The sequence below is a fragment of the Lissotriton helveticus genome, chromosome 5_1 (assembly GCF_964261635.1).
Source record: "Lissotriton helveticus chromosome 5_1, aLisHel1.1, whole genome shotgun sequence".
Lineage (NCBI taxonomy): Eukaryota > Metazoa > Chordata > Amphibia > Caudata > Salamandridae > Lissotriton > Lissotriton helveticus.
The window spans coordinates 614,018,279-614,032,914 of NC_136065.1; the positions used below are offsets into that span (position 1 = coordinate 614,018,279).

General features: G+C 45.1%; 1 protein-coding gene across 1 annotated transcript in view; it reads right to left on the minus strand.

Moving 5' to 3' along the window:
- CAMTA1 (calmodulin binding transcription activator 1) overlaps nucleotides 1-14,636 on the minus strand; it is a 3,172,802-nt gene that overhangs the window by 2,504,631 nt on the left and 653,535 nt on the right. The gene's annotated exons all lie outside the window — the stretch shown is intronic.

Genomic DNA, 14,636 nt, shown 5'->3' on the forward strand with positions numbered 1-14,636 from the left:
TTTTAGTTATAAGTACTGGGTCTCTGAATCCCTAAAATCAGACACTTCTGCATCTTGAACTAAACTTCTGTCAGTGGACTGTTGTGCTACTTAACCACTTCCGTGCTCATGACGAGTTCAGCTCGTCATGAGGCACGGTGCTCCGGTGCTCATGACGAGCTGAGCTCGTCATGAGCTGTGGAACACTCGCATGCGGGGATAATTCCCCTGCTGTGCTGAGCGTTCCACAGAAACGGGTGTGGTCCTGACGAGCTCAGCTCATCATGAGCACACGAGCACTGTGCCTCATGACGAGCTGAGCTCGTCATGAGCACCGGGGCGCTGTGCGCACCCCCCTGCCCCCCAGCACAACAGGGGAATTACCCCCGCACTGAAGGGGTTAAAGGACTCATGTTTGGAATGCAGATTGGAGGCCTGCTTTTCTCTTGTGTTGCCCTGCTGCCTGATGCTCCATTACTCTACTGAACAAGAACTGGACTTCGCTTTCCCTCGTAATGATCTCCAAGTGCTTACCGGCCTTCCTCCTGTTTTCTGAAGTCTCAGGTACACATAAGACTTTTTGCTATTCTGCTGGTGCTGCTGGACTTTGCCATCTGTGTGTCCTACACTTGCCTAAGGTGCCCTTTCCAGTTGTGGGCCTCAGAAGTGGATTCTGCAGCTGTTTTGCTACAAAATTAATGCATTGTCACCAGTGCACTGACCAGAACTGACACAGTGCCCTCCGACGCCGAGCCGATCCACAGACATCCTTGCGCCACTGAACAGCAACGCAAGACCAAGCTGCCAGGTTTGACGATGACACAGCGCAGATCCGAAGTCCTGACCACAAAGCTCGACTTCGATGCTCGACTCGACTGCATGAAGTGGAACAGATGCATCTCTCGTCACCTCTCGACTCAGGCACCTGTCTTCACAATTCATTGTCTGCATTGCATGTAGAAGATCGACGCACCTCAATCCTTGGAACTAGGAAAGGTACTTTGTTCACCGGGGCTGTGTGGGTCCTGAGGCCAGCCTGCGCTTCTCAGAGGGCAGCCCGAATTTTGACTTAGTCCTGGTCCAGCATAACTTATATTAACCTTTTTAGCGCTACTTGCTTCTAAGTGCTTTACTCGATTTATTCCTTTAAAAGTCAATATCTCAACTTCTATTCATTGGACTTTTTCTCATTTTGGTCTGGTTTGTTTATACAGTAATGATGTATTTTTATAAACATGCATCGAGTCTTTTTGTGGTGTATTCATTGTGTTACTGTGTGTGCGTGTGTGTGTTGCACAAATACTTTATACATTGCATATTTAGGTAAGCCTGACTTCTCTGTGCCAGGTTCCCAGAGGATGAGCACAGATTATCATTTAGTTTGGAGTTAGCATTCCCTGACTAGAGTGATGGTTCCTGCCTGGCCTGGGTGCATAGCTAAGCCGACCAAGAATCCCATTTCTAACACAAATATAATTTATATAATTTGTAATTGCTGCCAACGCCTTAGCTTGCTATTCAAGACTTAAACAAAGTCATTGTAAAAAGCAGAGACTGCATGTTTCGGAGATACAAGTGGCTCAAAGGAATACAAATCAGAAAGCTTCCGGAAGCTACTGGGGGAGATATATTCCCATCATAAGAGCTAAGTCACAAGACAACATGGTACAACCATAGGGCTCCTGACTTTGGGGGGGATATTGAATATGCAGAGGAAATGCTAAGGGAATATAATTTTAGTGAAGAAGAAACAGAATGTTAGGAACTACTAAGAACTACTAAGAACAAATCACTACAAACGAAAGTAGAGAACATGATCATTGTCTATTCATAACATCAAAATTTCTTTATTCGGTTTCCAAATTTCATAGAAAACCATAATAGTTCATATATAAATGCTGAAAAGACAATAGATATACAAATCGTCACAGTACACGATAAAACAGTATTAAAAAGCAGTTTACAATACTATAAAATTTTAAATAAATCGATTTGTAAAATAGGAAGAAATACACTAGGTGGAAAGGGCCAGATATAGCTTTAACCGAGATTTGCTCTATGCCTAACACAAAACTTGAGGAAACATGCAATATTTTTTGCGTATGCCTCATCTTCCAGAAATTGGACAGCAAGAAAGGCAGGGTGGCATCTGCGTAGGCCAAGTATTTTTAAAATTGACATTATCCAAATTTTCCTGGGCTCAGTATAAAATGTACAAAATAAAACAGTATGTATCAACGACTGAGGGGAAGCATCATCACAGGGACATACCGAGAGGATCTTAGACCAGTCATTAACATTGTCTATTCATTTATCAATAGCTAAAAGTATCAGAGATAATGCTTCTTCATTAATGAAAGATCAATAAATCTTAACTGCTACTTAAAGGTATCTGCAAATAGCTAACAAGCGTATGCCTTGCAGTTGATCCTGTTAGAGATTGCCTTGCACCAGTCTAATCATGTGTACAGCAGATGTGTATATTTCTCCACATAAATATAAATTGGATTTGTATTTTTATGTTTTTATTAAACCTCATGATTCTCTATATGGTATGCAGCCCTCAAGGAATCCAGCTTCTGAATAATAAATTTGATTTGATATATTACTATTCATTTTAAGTTTGGCTCTCTAAGATTATGCTGCTAGGCCTCTGTGAATGCATCTCCTGAGTGACCAGTTTTATTTCTTTTTTTTGAGAAAGTAGCTTGTAAAATGTAAAGTTTTGTCCTGCCTGCAATACCCGGAACAAATGCCCTCCAGCTGGCTTCCCTGTCTGTAAAGCGTGTGTTCCATAATCAAGCATATTCGTTAAATCCAAAACTCTTATTTTATTTTTTTAAACGAAAAATGTAAATGTTATTTCATAAATTGCATCCCCCGTAGGAGAAGGGAGGGAACACCTTCACAACAACTCGAGTTTTACATGATGTCAACTTTTTCCTTCTTCCTTTTAAGTGAAGTTGGTGAACTTGGTGCATGAATTAAGGGCCATATTACCAAGGTGAAGTATCGCCGCTTTTTCGGCGAATTGTGCTGAGAAAGCGGCGATACTTCTAGTGCCCTATTAACAAGGGCATGCTAACGCCTGCCTCAAGCCCACTTTGCATGTCAGCGAGAATCATCGCTAATGACATGCAAAGTGGGCGTTCCCACGTCCAACCACATGTTAAATGTGGTTGGACGTGGTAACACCCTATTACCAAGGCAGGCGTTGGGAGAAGGAGACCTGAGATAAACTCGTTTATCGCAGGTCTCCCAACGCCTGCTCTGATCAGATGTTAGGCATTGATAACATGGGGGAGTGGATCATAAAGCTGAATCCACCCTCCCATATTATCAAGGCACACATTAGCGCGTGAAACAACGCTTGATTTCACGCGCTAATGTTCCCTATCGCCGGCTATCGGCGGATTTAATATCGCCTACGTGTTGCGCGTTGATAATGGCGCGCTAACACGGCGATAAAATCCGGCGATAGGGAAATGTGCGATGTGCGTTTTTTAACGCACATCTTGGTAATATGGCCCTTAGTTCCTTTCAACTGGTCAGTGTCCTGTCACCTTACCTGAATACTTCTTCAGTAAAATAAAACATTTTAAGAATTAGTAAAATTGCTTATTTTGATGCAGTATGCAGAGGTGTGTGTGTGTATGACTGTAAATTAAGGTATGGAACATGGGTTGTATGTCAAAACACCGAGGACAGTAACATCAAGCTGTATATACATCTGATGCAGAACATCGACCACCAACATTTTGTTACGGTAAGCATTTACAGGAACTATAGATTTCCTATTCCTAACTGCACATTTACTTACCTTCACAATATGTTGGTAGCTCATATTGGTGAGTCGATGTAAGAGCAGCTCGATATTAAAAATGCTATGGTTTGGTATTGTACCATATCACAAAAAATGTCAATTTGTTATTTTTTTTTATTTTTCATATTGTTTTTTTTATTCGCTCAGGATTCATGGAGGTTGTTGTAAGGGCTTCGAGATTTACCCTTATCATATAACCCTCAATATTTAATGACCGGAAGTTGATCCACAAGGTCATATCCCACTGATAAACCAGAAGCTGCTTTTTTGCACAAATTCACGTTTTGCCCAATCTCTTCACATTCATCGTATGAAGGTGTTTTGCAGGGGGGATTATTTGCAATTTTTTTATTTTATGTTTTTTAATCTAAGAAATCCAATTACACTTTCAGCATATTTTCCGCACTGAAAAATTCTTTTTTTTCCCCGGCATTATCGCAGCAGCTGGCTGCTCATATCGACAGGTGTCACCTACAGATGACCTATAGATGAAAGGATTTCCAGAGCTCTCCCAAAATATCGAGCCATCCATTCCCTGGTCACTTTATCAAGGCTTAAGGAATTACTGCAGGTTAGAGCCGTCTGACCTACTTCGAAGTCTCACGGAGTTAAAAAACCTCCAGCATCCTTTTACCCATAATCCTTTGGCGTATGTCAGGATGCACAGGGAGCAACTGATTGAAATCAACGGCAAAACTATACCTAAATGGAAAAAAATGCAGACATATGGGTAGGATTTAGGTAAACGCATTAGGAAGAGAAAGTTATACGGCAGCAAGAAAAATGATATTTTTTTATTGCAAAAAAGCTGATGCCACACAGAGCTAGATATATGCAGATTTTAATCAGGTGAAAGCACATAAGGGTTTCACGGACACTTTATCCCCATCTTGCTTGTCACCCAATATAAAAATGCATTCTTCTGATCTTTAATGTACTGCGTCCGTGAAGCTGCTGTTGCCTTATATTTTTACATTTATGGCCATTATCCTTGTTTGAAGAGCATCAGTCTAATAATGGATTCCTCGCGTGCCACTTGCCATTTTCTTTGCATTACTGCAGAACAGTAATGCTAGAAACAAAGACTGATTTGGTTTAATTGACCTAATTTGTCACGTTCTTAACGGCATTTAGGGCCCGTGATGGATTTACTCCTTCTCTGGATACGAGTAAATCTCCGTTTTTAGGGTGGAAATAAGTTTTCATGGCAGTCTCACCACCATGAAATGGGCAGTTGACAGGCAACTCATAATATTCTCGGCGGTGCCGCTGTGGAACCGCCAGCATATTACTGCTCCTGATCGTTGCACCACTGCAGAGGCGGTGGTCTTGTGGATGTCCGACCGCCACATTCAAAATACTGCTGGCAGGTCCACAGTAGTGGCGATGGTCTGACTGCCACCACAAGTACAGTGGTCTTATGTACTCTTTGTATTCATAATAAGGCCCAACATCTAATAAAATAGATGCAGCTCTCTGGTGCAGATCAAACCTCTAATCTTTCGTGTTTTAGTGATTTAAATGAAAAAGAACAAATGTTAAAGCTTAGTTATAGTTAGGTAAACCTATTTTCCCAATACAAATCAAGGCTGAACTACACAAACTTTAAAAATTATAAAGTTATAGTTATAACTTTCATTTACAACTAATCCACCATCTTCAAATATATAAGTTGCAGACTGAGTTTCATACTCTTTTCAGCTTCCTAACCAGACAACACTAACTATAACTCGCCACTGTACCATGCAAATTCATCTGAGATACTAACATTGAAGCCTTAAAATCAAAATCTTTAAGATGACCTTGAAAGGCTGGAAAATAACTCACGCCATAACAAGTTAAGAATTTTGAGTGTGCTAGAAGGTTAAGAATTTTGAGTGTGCTGGAAGGATCGAAGGCTCAATTTTAAAAGGTTTCATTATTAAGCTCCAGAGAGAGGGGGTCTGAGTGGTAAATCACAGATAGACTTGGGAAAAGAGGTCCAGAGGGTCCACAGACACCTCTTTAAGTTGAAGGAAGCACAGAAGAAACCGAGGAAAATCCCGTTGAACTTTCTACGCACACCGTTACTGAGCAGATACTAGGGCAAGGTCATTGACAGCAAAGGGGCTATACATACAGCAAAAGATCAGATATAAGCAAAGCAACAGAACAGCATCAATGGAAATTGGGTCAGAGAATGAATGAGACACAGAATTGGGAGCTTGAGACTAGTTAAAGATCTTGGCCATGTTGAAGATAATGTGGATAAATGAAATGTGTAGCATAAGGGGAGAGGAACAGGATGATGAGTTTGTTAAGGGTACAAGCTCCTCAGGACAGCAAGATGATTGAATGTGTTCATAGTCATCCTCTCAGGGTTTCATTTTTCATTTTGACCTAGTCCTCTGGTACGCAAAGATCAGAACTGGCATAAAAGACATATGCAATATGGTCTAGTGTGGATTCCCCAGGGAGTTGGGAGGTGCACTGCGAATAGAGGGAGGGGAGCACAGGGTGGGGAGAAAAATTAGAAAAAATAAATAAATAAATAAAAATTTCCTCTCTACTTGCTCGACAACAATAGGTAGGCGGTTTACAGTATTAGGTAATATCCATCATTATACACTTAGAACACACCTCTTTTCTTAACACATGCTGCTTTTAAGTTAAAGTAAGATTAGATGGAACAGGTTAGGATATTAACCTGGAATGTTAATGGACTGAATACTAAATAGAAACACTGGTTATTATTTGAATACCTTCAGAATAATGCAGCACAGGTAGCGATAATTCAAGAGACACATTTGACTTTAACAGAAAGTAACAGTTTGTTTAGTAAACAGAGCTCGGTCAAACATATTCAATGCACAGCTCAATTGAACAGATCAAGAGGTGTGGCGCTCTTAGTAAAAAAAATCTGGGTTAGATCTTTTGGGAAGTAAGGGAGATACAGCAGGCAGGTGAGTGATTGGGAAGCTTGAATGTGGTAGGACCGTATTCACGTGTGCAGCATTTTATGGCCCAAATACCCTTCGTTTGAACCAGTCAGAATTCCCAGCCCCAGCCCCAGCCCCAGTAGTGACCCTTGACCCTCTGGGCCGGTCACCCCACGCACCGCGCACACTCCCCGTGAGTGAGCCCAGGCTGCCCCCGATCCCGCCGAGTGCCGCTGCTGCCCGCAGCTGTGCCCCTGATCGTTTGTATTCTGTGCCTTGCCACTGTTGCCTTGTCACTGTTGTTTTGTATTGTATTTTGTATTTTGTTTTTTGCCTTCTCTTGTCGATCCCTGTGTTGCCCAGCGTGTGCTTGCCCCTCTTGCTTTGCCCAGCCCCTGCCGCGTTTCCTGCCCTCTCCCCGCTCCCCGCTGCTGCTCCCCTGCGGCCCCGCCCCTTCTTCTTTTTGTGTCCCTTCCCATTCGCCGCCCCACTCCCGCCACCCAGCTGCTCCTCCCTCCCACTTTGCCATTTATGGCGGAGTGCACGCGTACGTGCAGCGAGCACGCACAGCGGGCGCGCCAATTGCGCGCCAAAGGCAAGCCCGTCTACGCCCGTACGTGCCTGGTCCGCGCCCAGCGCCAGTACCCCTGGCCCCCGACGATGCCAGCCCACACGACAGACCTACGACGCCGCCACCCTCATCGCACTCAACGCCGACGGAAACAGAGCCTGCCACCGAGCCACCCCGAGACGCACCCACGGACCCTTCACCTGTCAAGCCTGCAAGTTCACCTGCCTCCGGACCTGCACCGCACCCACCAAGCCGGGCACCAACAACAGCCACCTCAAGTGCATCCTGCTCAACACCCGCTCCATCCACAGACACGCCATCGAACTTTGGAACCTGCTCGACACAACTTCCCCAGACATCGCCTTCCTCACAGAAACCTGGATGAACGCCTCCTCTGCACCCGACATCGCCATCGCCATCCCAGACGGATACAAGATCACCCAGAGGGACCGCGCCAACCGGACTGGAGGAGGCATCGCCATCGTGCACAAGAACACCATCCGCATCACGTCCGACTCCAACGACACCTTCTCCGCCGCCGAGCACCTCCACTTCCAGATACACACCAACCCAAAGACGACCCTCAGAGGCACCCTCGTCTACAGACCCCCGGGACCACGCACACAATTCAGCGAAGACATCACGGACTTCATCAGCCCGCACGCCCTCCCCTCCGCTGACTACATCCTCCTATGGGACCTCAACTTCCACCTGGAGAACAACAAGGACCGCAACACCGCCGCCCTGCTGGACAACCTCGCCAACCTCGGACTCAAGCAACTGATCAACACCCCCACCCACTACGCCGGCCACACGCTTGATCCCATCTTCTCATCCAGCAAGCACATCACCTTCAGCCACTCCACCGGACTTCACTGGACCGACCACAGCTGCGTCCACTTCAGCTTCAGAAGAACCACGACCCACCACCACCCGCAACAGGTTCCTCACAGGAGCTGGAGCACCGCCGAGCAGCTCACCACCTCCCTCAGCCAGAACCCACCCGCCAGCACAACGGACCCCAACGAAGCAGCCCGCAACTTCACGCAGTGGCTGACCGCCTGCGCCGACGACCTCGCGCCACTGAAGAACCCTCCCAGCAGACCCAGAAGCAAGAAAGCCTCCTGGTTCACCGACAAACTCAAAGACTCCAAGAAGAACTGCTGCACCCTCGAGAAAGCCTGGATCCTCGACCAGACCACATACAACATGACCGCCCTTAAACAAGCCACCCGTAAGAACCACCAGCTTATCCGCACCACCAAGAAGAAATCACTGAAGGAACGACTGGACAACAACGCCCACGACAGCAAGGAACTCTTCAGCATCGTCAAGGAGTTCTCCAACCCCAACACCGGCAACAACGACATCACTCCTTCACAAGATCTCTGCGACTCTCTCGCCTCGTTCTTCCACCGCAAGATCACCGACATACACAACAGCTTCGGCGCACCATCCACGCACCCCACTGTTGAACCGACGCCCCCACCGCCACCCTCCGCACCTGGACCACGATGACCACCGAAGACACAGCCCGCGCAATGAACACCATCCACTCCGGATCTCCGACCGACCCCTGCCCCCACCACGTCTTCAACAAGGCCGTCTCCACCATCGCACCCCAACTCCGGAACATCATCAACACCTCTTTCAACACCGCCACCTTCCCGGAGAGCTGGAAGCATGCTGAGCTCAGCGCCCTACTGAAGAAACCAACAGCGGACCCCACCGACCTCAAGAACTTCCGCCCTATCTCGCTCCTCCCTTTTCCTGCCAAAGTCATCGAGAAGACCGTCAACAGACAGCTTGCCGCCTTCCTCGAGACGAACGGATCCCTCGACCCCTCGCAGTCCGGTTTCCGAGCCAACCACAGCACCGAGACCGCCCTCATCGCAGCCACCGACGACATCAGAACCCTACTCGACAATGGGGAAACAGCGGCCCTCATCCTCCTGGACCTCTCTGCAGCATTCGACACTGTCTGCCACCGCACCCTAGTTCAACGCCTCAACAACATCGGTTTCCAAGAGAAGGCACTGGAGTGGATCATCTTGTTCCTTGCCGGAAGAACACAGAGAGTCCGCCTCCCCCCATTTCGATCCGAGGCCACCGAAGTCATCTGCGGCGTACCTCAAGAATCATCACTCAGCCCCACCCTCTTCAACGTCTACATGAGACCTCTTGCAGCCATCGCACGTCAACACAACCTCAACATCATCTCCTACGCCGACGACACCCAACTAATCCTCTCCCTCACCAGAGACCCCGCCACCGCCAGAACTAGCCTACACGAAGGGATGAAAGACGTCGCCGAGTGGATGAAGAACAGCCGCCTGAAACTGAACTCAGACAAGACGGAAGTCCTCATCCTGGAACCATCGCCCTCCGCCTGGGACAACTCCTGGTGGCCCTCCGCCCTGTGCACCACTCCCAAGCCAACAGACCACGCACGCAACCTGGGCTTCATCCTGGACTCCTCCCTCTCGATGACCAGACAAGGCAACGCAGTCTCCTCATCATGCTTCAACACCCCACGCATGCTCCGCAAGATCTTCCGATGGATCCCGACCGAAACCAGGAAGACGGTCACCCAGGCACTCGTCACCAGCCGACTGGACTACGGAAACACCCTCTATGCCGGAACCACAGCCAAGCTACAGAAAAGACTCCAACGCATCCAGAACCCCTCCGCCCGACTCATCCTGGACATCCCCTGTCGCAGCCACATCTCTGGCCACCTGAGGGACCTGCACTTGCTCCCTGTCAGCAAGAGGATCACGTTCAGGCTCCTCACCCACGCACACAAGTCTCTCCACGACCTGGGCCCCAAGTACCTCAACGACCGCCTGCCCTTCTACACGCCCACCCGCCAGCTATGTTCTACAAGCCTCGCCCTCGCCGCCGTACCACGCATCCGAAGAGCCACCGCCGGAGGAAGATCCTTCTCCTACCTGACGGCCAAGACATGGAACTCCCTCCCCATCCACCTTCGGCTGACCCAGGACCATCTCGCCTTCAGGAGACAGCTCAAGACCTGGCTGTTCGAGCAGTAGCGGACCCCTTCCCCCAAGCGCCTTGAGACCCTTCCGGGTGAGTAGTGCGCTATACAAATGTTATGATTGATTGATTGATATAGTTATAGGTGTTGATATTAATGCCCTCTTAGACAGAAGGTTAGATAGTTCTTCTACAAGGAGAAGAATGAGATTTGTCAAGGTCACCAAAGCGTAAAAAGACTTCATGCAGGATTATGGTACAAATACCCGCTTTACTTCTGTATGCACACTGTACATATCAACATTTTAAATATATATAGGGCCATATGTATGAACACATTTTCCCATTGACACAGAATAGGTAAAACCCTTTGATACATCTGGCACATAGTCTATAGAACCCTGTTTCTTCTTAACTTTGTATGGTTTCATTCTCCCTGCTCATTTGTTGAGCACATTTTTCACTATTAAAGTAGTCATTAATGGTTTAAAATGTATGTTACAATGAATAGCAGTCTCAATGCCATTGGTATAGATAGACTAAATAGTTAATTTATCAAACCATTATAAAGGTAGATTCCATATTCTGCTACATAATTAATTTGTAGATTTTAATAAAAACATTGTTTCTAGTTCAAATGAATCAAAAGTTACTAAAACACAGCCACACGAGTTGCTGCACGGTGGCAGGCCCTTTGTACAAGTTAACTGATCACCTTTCAGTTGCTGATTGGTGTATTTAGGTGTTAAATTGATACTCATTACGTGAAACCTATGAGCAGACCATGCTAACATGTAAAAATGATAAAGTAATGCTGCCACAAACTGTGCCGCATTGCGTCTTATAATTTGTTTTTCTTCTTGCATAATTGAGACAATTCTGACCGTAATTCCAACCTCCCTGTTACATAATTCCAGTGGTCCTGGCCATAATCTTTTAGGAGAACATCCATTGAGCCCTGAGACATCAGTGGATATGTTGGTTATGTTTTCACATCCTAGAATTGAAAGTGTTTCAGGCTCTAAACATCTTTTATGCTACAGATCTTATCATTACCAACTGCAAATCTGTCAGCTTTAATAATGTGTCTAACTCCTCTAAAGGATTCTTTACAATAGTAGAAATGTATGGCTATATTGATTGTGACATCTATATACTGTTCCTCTACTACCCTTTGTGACTCTTGATACAAGTATGTTATGATGACCAGGTCAAGTCAATTTAAATTCAGGGTACCAACTCCATATGAACCCAGGATATGCTCACAAACCTATTTTTATTTGACATCATATTTGTTACCATATTTCCTAAGTGTTGGCTGTATAGTTTATAGGTTGTACTTTTGGTGCCTGCTAATTTGTCTAGATGTCCTCTGTCACTCCAATGTAACCAATTTACATCCAGTGATACTATTCATGCTTGTATCCTACACACTTGTGTCTCTTAATATACCTGACCCACTAGCTTCCATCTTAGAGTCATACACAAAACATCCCTCCTCATGTTTACTACACATACATGCTCAATCATTTATTATACAGCAATTAGTTTGTGCTTGCTCCACTATGCACTGAGCTGCTCACCCTGCAAAGGAATTTGCTGATCTGAAATTCCCACTTTTTACTGTATTTTAATTATTTTGCCTCTAACCCGTCCTCCACGTACAAGCCTAATGATCACTTAGAATAACTATGCAAGATTTTTGATGGCCTGGGAGAAATTTACTGTCTAGAAGCTCTTAATATTAGCATTTTCACAGACTTTAATGTTTTGTGGAAATTGGACTATTTTTAGGTTCCCATTTTAGAAATCTCAATAATGTCAAAAAATATCTATAAAATCAATAGCAATTTGCATACTTAGTGGACTGGCGTCCTTTTATGGCACTTCTGCTGCTTGTTGGTTTATGTCCAGGCTTTTAATTCTTTTCTCGTAAATTTGAAAATCCAATAGTATGAGATTTTCTACTATGCATGACAATTACTGCAGAAGGCACTTTTTTTCTCTCTCTGCAGTAATTGGTTATATTTGTAAGAGGTCTGGATTTCGATTGATTTGGATAGGAAATTAGGCTTTATGGCTTGGGTTAATTTTAAACACTGCAAGAATCTTACTGATGCTTGACTAGAACCTCAGACCTATCCTCACTCAATGAAGGTGGAAAAGATTATAATGAGTTTGTATATACAGACACGGTCTTATTTGTCGATTATGATCACAGTCGGCTGAAGGGGGGATTCAATTCATCTTCAAATCAGAACCTCACAGTTTTTTTCCTTACTAGGGAGTGGTCCTGTTTACAAACTGGGATTTACCTACGTTTTACTCAATAGGTTTTATAGAAAAAAATTGCATTGGGGATTTCCTTTTTATTACAGAGGTGTCCTGTCGAAGTTTTACTTTTTATTATTCTCCCAGTAGGGTATTAAATTTGATTTTGTAAGTCAGTCTCAAAATGGATTAAAAAGTTCTTGTTTCTAGAGAAACACTACTGCATGCTCATCTTCATCATCATCATGCAAGCAGGTAGATAACACCAATTTAACATGGGGTGTTTCAAATTTGATTGTGGCTCTGACCATCAACAATGCAGGCTGCACTACCACATAAGTGCTCTGATTTTGGCACTGTGACAGCAAACACCGCCAACCTTTAGACAATCATTTTGCCATCCAAAATAGGGGAAGCAGTGCCTGAAGGCACAGGTGGATCTCCCACAGGCATTCTATGATATTTTGCACAACAAGGAACACATCCATCTTCAGGGAGCATTCACAGACCCCTTCTAGCCACCTGGAGGTCTCAAGGTCCCACTTAGCCATCAATGCCATTTACACCAATAGAATCATTGGTTAACCAGGTGTTCAGAAAACCAAATGCCTGGCCCTTTTTCTTCTCCGATTGGGAAGCGAGGTTAGTAGTTGCACTGTCATATGTCCCAGGAAGTTGTGAAAAGCCCCTTGGTGCTAAAATCCTTCCCCACCTTCTGCAGCATGCCAAATCATAATATTCTGATGGCTTGTTGTATAGGGTGGGTGAAGTTGCTTGAGTTTTTTCCCACACACAACTTACATAATGTTCACAAAAATACTTGTTTGACCTTAAATACCCTAAAGTGGCCATCCCCACGTAAATTGTACACATAGTCTGCCTTTGTCTACAAAAGTGCCTACAAATGTATTTTCCATAAAATTTGGAAAGTCACCCAGTGAATTTTACAAGTAGAACATGCAGTTGCAGAATAGATCTAGTTTTCAATGCCCGTAAGCCATTTTGTGCTCATGCCAGTCTCCCATTTGTGCGAATATAGTGCAAAAAGCATAAGAAATCCAATAATTAAACTATACAAAACCACAAAAATGGATTTACCCAAGACTAGGCTTATAGAGAGACGACAGAATTCAGTGTGTTTTGCTAGGAGGTCTATTTCTTAGCTGTACTATAAGCTGAGTGACTATTTTTAACTTCTTGAACTTTGCTATATGATGTTTGTTGCATGATTTACTTGCCAAGCATTTCCAGGCCTCGGATAGTGCACGGGCTCATAGAGCCTAGCCAGATCCTCGTCTTATCAATAGCCCGACTCTCCCTGTAAATGTAAATTGATACTTGTATAGCGCACTACTCACCCGCAAGGGTCTCAAGGCACTTGTACGAATACCGCTGTGGAACCCATCCTGGCTTTCCCTGTGAGGTGTCCACTCCTGGTCACCCCCAAGGTGGAGGCCAGGCATCCTTAGCGTTGTGGGGGCCGTAGTGGAGATTAAGCAAGCTGTTGCCCAGAGTTGCAGAGTGGGACTCTATGATTGGAATAGGCACTGAGGCGAGAATTATCAGGTCCATGGAATTTTGAGCCCAAGACCTGCCGAGGCGGGGAATTGAACCCTGGTCCCGGGCTAGACCTCTGCATCAGGGTCTGCCGCTCTAACCATTGAGCCACACTTCTCCACCCTGGTAATTTGTTGGTTCTCCTAACTCTAGTTTTAAGTGTAGCACTCATCTACTATTGAAATGTAGCTCCGATATATTTCCAGAGGCCTCATTCTTTGATTGGAAAGTGACGCCTCTTACTTCACTGGCAATGAGTGGTGTAAAACTTTGAATAAAACGCTTGTGGTGTGGGATAACATTTTAAAATCATACATGTATACCTAAACTTCGTTCTCTGTTAACGATATCAGGGACATACATATCCTAGTCACAGCCCCCACTCAAATGATGGCTAGTTTTGTTTTGTGGTCATCTATGGAGCCCATATGTTACAAGTATTGATTAAGAGACCGTGTGTCATGAAGAGTACTTAAGCATGCCAGAATGTAGTTTTTGTGTTTTGGTCATATACTTTTTA